The sequence below is a fragment of the Prinia subflava genome, chromosome 1 (genome assembly GCF_021018805.1).
Source record: "Prinia subflava isolate CZ2003 ecotype Zambia chromosome 1, Cam_Psub_1.2, whole genome shotgun sequence".
NCBI classification, from domain to species: Eukaryota; Metazoa; Chordata; class Aves; order Passeriformes; family Cisticolidae; genus Prinia; species Prinia subflava.
In genome coordinates this window covers 83497053-83508016 of record NC_086247.1, presented here as the reverse complement: position 1 = coordinate 83508016, position 10964 = coordinate 83497053, and the positions used below count along the sequence as shown (strand labels likewise).

The window sequence follows — 10964 nt, the reverse complement described above, 5'->3', positions numbered from 1 at the left end:
TTCCTGGATAGAAAATGCAGTCAGTGTCTGTCTTTGAACCAGTTCAAGTTCCAGCCCTAAATACACACTAGCTCGCCATAACCAGCTAATGAGAGCAATCTATGCGGTTTTGTTCCTGTCAGTAATAGCCTTGTCATTTGTAATTGCTGCAGTGGAGCAGTGGTTTCTCCCCCTTTGCCCAAGCCCCCATTGCCAGGGTGTATGTCTAGGTGTGCTGCTGCAGGGCTTCGCTCCTGATGACCCTGGCATCCTTGTCTGCCTTCCTGCACTGAGGTCCCTCTACATGTGCGTTTCGTGCCCACCCTCGTTAGCACTGAAATAAACCAGGACTTTTCTCCCGCCTTCAGCTGGAAAGGGATTCGACTTTGCAGTGAGACCAAGATAAAATCTGGTCTTCAAAGCACTCCTGAGGGTCTGCACAATAGAGTCTTTGGAAAGCAGGGAAGTATCTTGCTTCATAGTGTATTATTCTATTAAAATAATTTTTTGGACACAATTGGGCCCTTATGTTTCTAAGTGCTGGGTACCTTTAATCTGGCTGGCATCCCCTCTTGGCGGGCTCAGCTGTCCTCCGATTGCTTTCCATCACGCAGCCAGCCCAGCAACTTGTGAAATCAATTGAATGTTGTGCATCCAAAGTTTATTTTTCTGTTTCTGTGTTTGTTGCTAGGGAGAATTGCTATACCTTGCTTCACGCCCCTCCCAGTGAAACACCAGTCACAGACGTGCTGTGGGTTTTAAAGCAAAGCTGCACACCTACACGGAGAGCCAGGGCACCGGCCCTGCTGCACACCGCTGTTGGAAACCCAGCAGCAGCATTCGAATTAGAAAAGCAATTTTTAAACTGCTGCAGAGCATAATTCATGTCATGGTGCAGGAATGCTGAAGGCTTTTTGATCTTTGTCATCCTGGACCTAAAGGTGAAGGGCTTTTTTTCGGGGGGAGTAATTTCTTAAATCCCCTGAGAAAAGGTAACTATAACAATAAGGGAGCAGATGTGTGGGAGTAAATGCAGCTGTAACTCAATCCAGACGTTCTTCTGTATGTAGGGACATGAAGGGAATGTTCCAATAAAATTCACATAATAAAAATCTGAGCCCCCCTTTTTTTTTTCCTTGCTTAAACTTGGATTCACATGTGTAGAATTCCTGTGGACTTTGATGTGGATTGACATTAGCACCATACAAAACCGGGCTGGGAGAAAGATTTTTAGCAGGCATGGGGTATTGGAAGGTAAATGATCTATGGAGACCTGCAACTTTTAAAAGAAAAACACTTTCCCAATTAAAAAGAGTTTAGCAAACCAGATATTTAAGTGATGCAATCACCCTAGTAGGATAAACTAGCTGGTCTAATAAAGAGTCTCTCAAACTTTCTGAAAGCAGGACTGCCTTTTGGCTCACCTGTTTTTGTGCCACCCTGAAATGTGGCACATGCAGAAGCAGTGCAGCTCCTGGGGGGGAGGAGAGCAGAGGGAGGGGGAGCTGCAGTCGCTGGCTGGAGGTGCCTCCCCCAGCCCAGGGAGAGGAGCTGCTGCCAGGGCTGCAGGAGGTGAGCGGTGCTCTGCCGAAGGTTAAGGCCCCCCGTTTGTAGCCGCTCCCTGCTCACTCTGCTCTGCTCTCGAACTCCAAGTTTAAACCCAACTAAATGAAGTTTCTCGGGGTTGTTGCTGCCCTCTGACACTTGCCGCCCCCTCACCTTTCTTTGAGTTGCCCGGGATCACGATCAGCAGTGTGAGCAGCTCTGTTTCTACTAAGAGAGAGGAAGGGGCAGAGCAGCAGGGTAAGACGTTCACTCCTCCTTGTTTTCCTGTAGTTCAGATAGCTCTGTGCTGAATTAATTTTTTTACCAGACAACTTACATTGCACAGTAGTGTATTTTGTTCTTGCCCCGTGCATGTTTCCGAACGCAGGCAGTACCAGACATTTCAGCGCGGCCAAAAGCGCCTTCCATCTGCCTCACAGCAGCTGAAACACTCTTTGTATACAAAAACAATTTCATTGAATGCACACAAACCACGTTCGCGCTGGGCATGGAGCAGGAACACTGTGTCGTTGTCCCGGCGGGACATCTGTAGCGCCTCGCTCCTTCCTCGGTGTGCTGTGGTCCCCCCGCGCCCATCTCCCCCTCGGCTGGGGAGCCCCGCCCCGCACCGCGACCCGGCTCTGCGCAGCCTGCCCGGCCCTCACTCGCCACGCGTGGGCTCGGGAGGTGCCGCGGGCGCGGACTGTCCGCAGGGCACAGCCCCAGCTCAGCAGGCACGGCTGCCAGCGTGCGCTCAGATGCTGGGTACCCATATAAGGCTCTTCTATGAGTCTGACTCGGACACAAGACTATTTAGTTAGTCCAAACTCCATCAAGCATCAGTTTGCATAGCAATTTATCAAAGAAGTGTTTAATGATTGCTACATGAAAAAATGGTGAGCTCTCTGAAACATCGGATTTTTGTAGATTTTCTGAGACAGCTATACATATTTCTACTCCATATAGTTATTTGGTTGGTTTAATATCATCATCATTATTATAATTTTTATTATTAGGAGTAGGAGGGGGAGGATGTTCAATTTAAAGGAATAACTTGGGGCTTACTCAGCTCCTGTCTTACAGCTGTCTTTAGTGGATGATGTCAGGAACTGAGAGAAATGCGGTTGTTACTGACTTGTTTGCAATTGTTTGGCCTTCTAACCATTTAAATATTTAGTTGTTACACTACTTGCAGAGGAAAATTCCAGCTCTTGTCCAAAGCTACTTTGGAAGTATATGTACATAGATTATCTCCCTGGTGTCTTAATTGTAAATATGGAGCTACATGTATCTCACTGTAGCTGGAAAAACTTTGCCGAAAGACCTTTTCATGTAGACTACAAGTCACTCATTCTTTGGAAAATGTAACCTGGAATTGCTGATGTGTCATAATGCTCTTCTGCTTCTGTTCTCTGTGTTGAGTGCTTGGTGCCCCTCATTACTCTGTGACAGGGAGATGCATCTGTCCAGGGGAAACAGGACACAGCAAAGACTGTTTTGCATAGAACTGCTTTGTTCTACACTGTCCTGCTGGGCACATCCCCCTTGAGCACCCATAGGTGATGCTGTGCAATCCTTTGCGCCCTTTTCTTGGGCACTGGGTGCTGCAGCTGAGGATGGTCTAAGACTCAGCATTCAAGGATGCTCCAAATGTGCTGCTCTCTCTGCTCTATGCACCAGGTTAGGAAACCCAGGTCTTTCTGTGGTGTGTTTTGATCGCAGACTTTCCCACTTGAGGAAATTTTTTACTATGTAAAGCCTGGTTCTACCACTGAAATTTTACTCAGTGCAGTCAGTGGAAACGTCAGTGGGTAGAAAATGCCAGCTCTCACCCTGCAGGGGCTGGCACATGCCCACAGTGGGCTCCGTTTCCCTGTGCCCAGCACACAAAGGCTGCCATGCAGCCGCCTCCCGAGGACGTGGCTTTTATGTACCGAAGGAGGCCCAGGAACCCAGAATGATTCAAACCCCACAGTTCAATGTCTAGCTGGCAAGGGGTGAAGTTGTTTTACATGCACTTTGCACAGATGGAAATGAGCATGGAATCGGTAGGAGGGTGCCAAAGGGGAAAGCAGTAGACGCAGCTTGTTAGTCTCTCTTCTTTTATCTTGCCAGCCTTAGTGTGGTTACAGCTTTACACTGGAGACAAATGGAGAGGAGATATTAGGGCCTGCTTTTTCAAGCCTTGGATTTAGTTTTAAAATCCTCTCCACCTACGGCTCATAAGTTCTGGATCCTTTGCCAGGTACCTCAGGGGTGGTGACCCCATCTCTGTCTGCACCCTGGGGTGGGGGCATCACTGCCCTCCTGTTGAGCATGGCACACAGTGCTGGCAGCAGAGCTGTGGTTCCCACTCTCCCTATGGATACAGGCAGGCAGAGGGGTGCAGTCCATTATCTCAGGAGCCTTCAGGAAGCAGCTGCCCACCTCAGTGGCTGGTGTCCCACCAGAGGGGACAATGCCACTGGGTCAAAGGGAGGGTGGACTGCCCCACAGGTGTATACCAAGAGCACCCTGTGCCACCAAGGTGGCCTCTTAGCCTGTTGCCACTGAACAGTGAAAAAAAAAAAAAAAAAAAAAAAAAAAAAAAAAGATGTTCAGAGAAGATCTGTAGATGTATTTGTGTCATCCACAGACCACAGACTGTACTGGAAAAAGGGAAACTTTTTTTTCCTAAAGAATGAAAAGGGGAAAATTGGGTTATTGAAATCTAATCTGGGCAGAATTTATTTAATAATAGCAGTATCATTCATTGTGGGTTTATAACCTGAATGACTAATGACGGGAAAGCATCACGATCGCATCAGGATTTCCTTGCTAACCAACCTTGCTGTACCTGAGACACAAAGACAATGAATGCTGGGTGGGCAGAGAAGGGTGAGAGAAAAGGAAAAGGGGGAAAAGTAGAAAGTAAAGGAAAGATAAAGCATGAGATAAAGACACTGAGAAAGAGACGAGATTAGTTCCATGGTCTGTACCAACAAAACTTTAGCAATGTTTCCACAACTCTGTGTTTTAGCAATATAAAGCCAGACAGTTTAGTTTTTTGGTTTAGTGTTTGTAGCCACAAGAATGTGTATTATTTCCTTCCTACCCACAGTGTACTCAGAGTCATCCATCCAATACAGAAGTTAATCCCAAATAATCTTGTCACCCAGAATAGGGAAAGTGCCTTCAGTTTTATCACCCTTTATTCACTTTTTACTTACATACCTACTCCAGTAACACTTGTGTTACAATGTTTTGGGGTTTATCACCCTCTCCTTGCTGCATTTTTAGAGAAATGCCTTCTTTAGCAGTAGATTACACTTACTGACAGTTTCTGTCATGGCATAGTTCACAAACCCAGCATTGGAACGGACATGCTGAGAAGGGGTTAATTCATTGTAAGGTAAAATGTAATATAATCTCTTCTCTAGATTTCAGAACTTAAGCAGAGGAAGGGCCTCTGTATTTTTGTCAGCTGTTTATATAGAGAAGCTATTATAAGGTTAGGAGTTGGTGGAAAGATGCATAGCTATATTTAGGCTCACCCATAACTACTGGCCCTGCCCATACACCTGGTGAGGGAGTTGTTCCATTATTATTATTATCAGCAATGCAGTAATCTGATGCTGTTATCAATAAAGTTGTCCATAAAACTCAACAGGAGCAGTTCCCAGAGCTTTGATCTTTTTCTGACTGTATGTGTCGCATCAGGTCACATCCAGAAGCTTTGCTTTGCAACTGAACAATGGAAGACCTGACTGCTTAAAGCAAGGAAACTGCACTTTGGGGCAAAGGGGGAAAGTCCATCTGTGACCTCTGCACATCCACTAAGTCCATTTTTGCTCAGAGGTTTTAAAATATGTTTTTTAGGGAAACAGAGTTAACAAAGAAAACCACCTCTGTTCCCCCTGCCTATGAAATCAAAGACTGAGTGGTGCAGTTGTTCAAGTGCACATTATTACATGCAACTTCACAGGCAGGAGGTCATCATTTCCCAGTTGCCAACCCTAAAACCTTGAAGTTTTCTGTGGCAATGCAGTAACATATGGTGCAGAATGCCCAGGCTTTCAGTTTTAGTCACTGTGTTTTTCATCATGTAGGCTTTAAAACACTTGAATAAAAATCCCCAAGCTTTGCGGAACCTCCCTAAAACCTGTTGGTAGCAGTTTGGCATAAAACAGGGAGAATTTTTTAACCCTGGGGATTGCCCATAAGAGTAAAATCAGTCATGAAATAGAAACTCACTAGTTTGAATTTGAGGCAGTCTATCTGTTGGCCTGCCTGGCCTGAGGCACTTGTCACTGTGGCAACAAAGGTGCTTTCTATCTGTCTGTAGGTATGCTCAGATAGGCCTCTTGGGTTTCGAAGGCCCTTTGGGCTGCCACATCCATTGGCAGCATTGCCAAACCTTCCTTACAAGGGCTGAGCCTCGCCCTGACCCTGTCCTTGAGACCTCTGCTTCTGGAGCTGGCTGCCGAGAAGTTTCTCGGTTTGTGGAAGTCTTCTGAAAGCTCAGCACCAGTGCAGCCTAAAAGAGTCAAAACCAGAGGCTCCACAAACCCCTTGGAATTACATTTTTTCCAAAACCCAACATGTTATTTTTAAGTTGATGGCTTGGAAGGGGTTTGGTCACATGGGAATTCACTGGGGAGTCTCCCCGAGAGGGGAAACTCTCTGTCATCTCTGCAAATAATTCCTGCAGCTAGATCTGTACTGAACTCCACCATCTTCTTTGGAATGGGACATTAAAAGTAAAGTGAGCAACAGGCACAGAAACAGCAGAGATTTGTGTCCAGATGTTACATCAAAGTGGGCTTGACCCAGGAGCTCTGTGTTGTTTCAGGCAAGGTTGGGTCTTAAAACAGCACACATTTGAGAAGGAACCCATCTGGCACATGACTGGCAAGAAAACACAAATGTAACTTCAGCCCCTCCTAAAACCCATATACAAAGCTAGAACTACAGAAAAAGGCGTGCTGGCTGAAAAGTTGGATTATGTGTTTGCATTGTCTTCCTCACCATCTCAACTGAGAGACTTTATTTCAATTGTGTGGTGGGCCTGACAAAGTAGCAGTTTCTTCTTGCAGCATTTTCTATTGAAACATCGTGGCTCTTTTGTTTGTTTTCTGTCAGGAGAAACTGTTGAGATTATGAAAATTAAGCATTTGGTATTTTTGCAATTTCTGTCAAAGAATACTAGTTAAAACTCCTCTGTTACTTGCCTTAGAGCCTTAGAGAGATGTATCATAGAGTTTTTTAAGTATTTAATAGAGATGATGATGCTTTTCTGCATAGGATGGATTTGAGGTATCTGAAAGTTAGACATCCAAGAGACACTTTCAAAAGGTGATTCATCTGGTCCTAGGATAGGTGGTGCAAAATGAGATGAATCATCCAGGGAGCAAATATACATGAACACTTTGTTTAGACTTGCAGTTTTAAGGCACCTCAAGCTAGGTAAAATACATCCCACCCTCCTTTTCTTGACTTCTCTGAGTGGCTTCATGGTCTGAGCAGAGACCTGACAGCACAGGCTCAGCCAGTGTCACGCTTTGTCACTGAGTTTATCCCTGCCTACAAACACAAGAGCTGTGTTTATCCCTGCCTGCACAATGGGCCCAATTCTATTTCCATAACCAGCAGATGACGTATGAGTGACCGAATCCACAAGCACTTAAAAATATCTTTGGATTCTGGGGCTAAATAGATAATATAAAAAGCCAAGGAGGATTACCATGACCTGGAAGACTACCCACTTATCTAATGGCAACAAAAATTATAATGACGGCAATTTCCATCTCTTTCTCCATTGTGGGAGAAAAGGGCTGTAAGATTTTCCTATTTCTCATTCCACTGCTATATTTAAGAATAATTAAAGCCATTCTGGCTAAGGGTGATATAATGCATATATTCAGAAGCAGGCTTTCAGTTTAATTTTTCCAGCTGGTGGGCCTGTTAGCCCATTTATTTGACTATTCTTCACACGTTGACTGAAATAGGTAATTACTCTGTTCCCCCTGAGATTTCACGTCCATTTTTTTTCAGGCATGAAAGATATTAGGCTGTGTGTATTTTAAATTCAAATACACTGTAGGATAGATTTATGTCCTTAAACGCTATGCAGATCTAGCTATAATTCATTTCATATAGAACTGGAAAATGGATTAAAACAAGAGTGCTAGACAAGAAAATCCAGAGTCTTATCTGATGAGGCTGGAGTCCTTTAATCCTCACTCCTTGAAGTGACAGCAGTATCTCCCTTCATTTTATGTTCATTTCACATTTTTATCTTAATGGGAATGCAGGGTTGATTTGTTTGTTTGTTCTTAGATTTTTCAGTGTTTCTTTAATGGATTGCTGTGGATAAGATACCAGAGGGGTGTAAATCAGGACGTCTCTGCTGAGCGTGGTGGGGTTGTATTAGTGAGTCCAGCAGTCAGCCTTGCAGGATGGGTTGTGCAGACCCTCACCTCGACACGAACAGGCACCAAATACTTTTAATAGTCAAAAGCTGTGGACTGGTTGTATTCAGAGCTGGACCTGTGCCAGTGAAAGGTTGCTAAAGGAAAGAAGCAGCAAGAGTTTTAAGGTCCAGTAGCTCATAAATCACTAGGGATAGAAACACATGCTGTATCCCACGGGAACGCTGGGATTATATTGTTGCACCACTATCCAAACAATGTTCTAGCTCCATACTATCTGAGGATACTAACCTTATATAAATAAAAGTCTTTATTTATGTATATATAGATAATACTTGTCATCTTAATTCAAATTTCAGCATGCTTTTGCTGTCGATTCTGTCAGGAACTATCAGACGTAACAACCACCTTCTTCATACAGTCCAGAAACTCAGCATTCAGAATCTGCAAAGCTGGCGTGGCTAGTACAAGGAAATTTTAGCTACTGGGCTGATAAAATCATTTTGGATTTAAACAGCAGGGAGGAGATAGAGGGAGAGGATTCAAGGTGCTATTTAGTATCAAACGTGACTGAAGTACCTGATTTTCTCAGATAAAACTCCAGCTTGCAGGATGTGTTAGGTTTCGTGAAATGAAACGGAAGAAAGGTGATGTGGCAAAAATTTCTGAATTGATATGCAGATGGTTTCCTAGGTTTGTTTGGTTTTCACCTGCTTTTCTTGGATTACTAGTGTTGTATTTTTCATTTCCTAACAAGAGAGAATGGCATTTTCAGGTAAGAGGAAATCTTAATGGCCAAGCACTGCACAGTGTATAATATATACGTGTGTGTATTTCCCCTAGGGAAAGTTTAATGTCTTCTCTGTTTTTGAAAAGCTGCAAACTCCATGACTTCTCTTCATTTTATTCTGGGTAATAAAATAGAGTTGCACTTAATGTAAGTCCTTTGTACCAGATTATTTATCTTGAACTTTGGAAATGATTGAACTAAACCCAAGTCTTTGCATTACTTTTAAATGTGTGGGTGTTGCTCAGAAGCCTATTTCTTATTATTACTATTTAGGTAGTTTGCTCTGCTGTTAGTAAAAATGCAATCCAGAAGAATGGTATGTCACTGTGTATTACAGTTGTCTTTCACAGGCACCTTAAAATTGTTTGATATTTTGTAGCTTTTTGAGGAACTGGGTTAAAGTTTTCTTACCTATATGCAGCTGCAAAAACCCCAGTTTGGCTTCTTGCTGTTTGGGAAAACATTCCAATATGTCACCATCTGGGAAAAGCATGAAATGCTGGCTGAGGCCTGGAACCCATTGATTTCATAGATATCTTGTCCTCCAAATACTTTTCCCATAAACATGAATTTGCATCACATGTTCTGTTTTTCCCTTCTCCATCCCCCTCCCTTCCCATCCAAACACTTGCAATGGGGCAATGGAAGGAAAAACTTAATTAAACCCCCTTCTCCCACAGACACTTTGTTTGGGTTACAGAACTCGTTTGGAGCATTTTCTTATCTTTTAAGGCCACTATTTGTCATTGATAATGAGCAGATAAAATAGATATGAAAAATTATGAACTACATCTTTTCCAGTGCACTTAATAGTAGAGGTTGTCTTAATCCCATACCCTTCTGGGGCAAGACTTTAGGACTTAATACCAGGAGAAATCATAATCCACAATTTAATATGGCTATTATCTGGTTTTAGCTGTCTGTGAAGAAGATTAAATTCCAGATGGTAGAAGTTATAATCCAAGCCTGTTATGATCACCAAAATGAACCAAATAACCAAATGCAAAATGGTCTCACCAGAATTATTTGTTCAGGAGCTTATCTGCTGTAGCCGCCATAAGATATGCAAAATATCAGAAGTATATGGGAAAGGATTCGGTCAATGGTGCTCCCCAGCAAAGAGACTGCTGCTGTTAGGCAACTTACTAGATAAAATGAAAGCATGTGCTAGATCATCAGCTTTTCAGTCTCTTTCTACTGTCTGTGAGTTATATGTCCCCTCCTCGTATACATCAACCATTGGAGAGGAAGATGGAAGGAATGATGAGAACAGTAAGGGAGAGTATGTGACATAAATGCAATGAAGAAGCGCCCTGCAGTGATGTTTGCCTGGTGACACTTTAAAAACTTGTGACTTAACAGTCGGGTTCTGCTGGATGCTCCCAAGAAAACACGAGAAGGAGGGGAGAACTCAGTTTCCAGCCCTGGTGAGGTATGGGGCTCATCTGGCTGCATCACCCTGAGATGAAAGTGGGAATGGCAATAATGCCATCCACGCCCATAGGTACCTTTGCTTTCCATCCCAAAGGCCTTGCAGTCAGACAGAGATTTGGCAGATGTGCTTTTAAGTTGTGCTAAGATTTGTAGGTTTAACAAATGCTGCCATCTAATCAGTGGTTCTTGCACTGTTTCCCTAGAAAACTGGACTGTGACATCCCTCTGAAATCGCATAGGTCAATTGTGAAAAGTAGGTAAGAGTAGCAGTTTACATTTTAATGGGCACTACCCGCAGAATTGATGCTGAATTATTCATTTGGAAACGATGTATGAAATAAGTAACACAACACACTTCTTTGGGGTCATTGGGGGAAAGATTTCTTAAAACATAGCTCAGAAGCTGCATTTCAGAGAGATGTCAAAAACAATGCAGGTTGCTCACATGTGTCAAATGCATGATAATAATCCCCATTAACAGTGGCTTCCCCATGCAGAAAAAAAGCGTAGCATGTCTTCATGTAGATAAGCAGACTTATTTCCATTTTTATTGAGGAAGAAATTGAGTTGCACAGAGGCAAAATGACTTATCTGCAGTTGCCCTTAATGGGAGCTGGACAGGGCACAAAAGCAGGTTCCCCACTTCCCAGCTTATCTCCTGCGTGCCCCAGTTTCTCCAGTCATTCCAAAACATTGCCTCCCAGTCAGCTGCAGATATTTCCCAGTAAACAAAGTTGCTTCATGTAGTCACATGCAGGATCCCTAAAGGATTTATTTTTTTAAAGGCTATGATTTATAATAGCCCC

The 10964-nt window shown here is 43.5% G+C and overlaps 1 protein-coding gene across 1 annotated transcript in view; it reads left to right on the top strand.

Moving 5' to 3' along the window:
• The window catches only part of BCL2 (BCL2 apoptosis regulator), a 96445-nt gene that overhangs the window by 34928 nt on the left and 50553 nt on the right, over positions 1–10964 (top strand). The gene's annotated exons all lie outside the window — the stretch shown is intronic.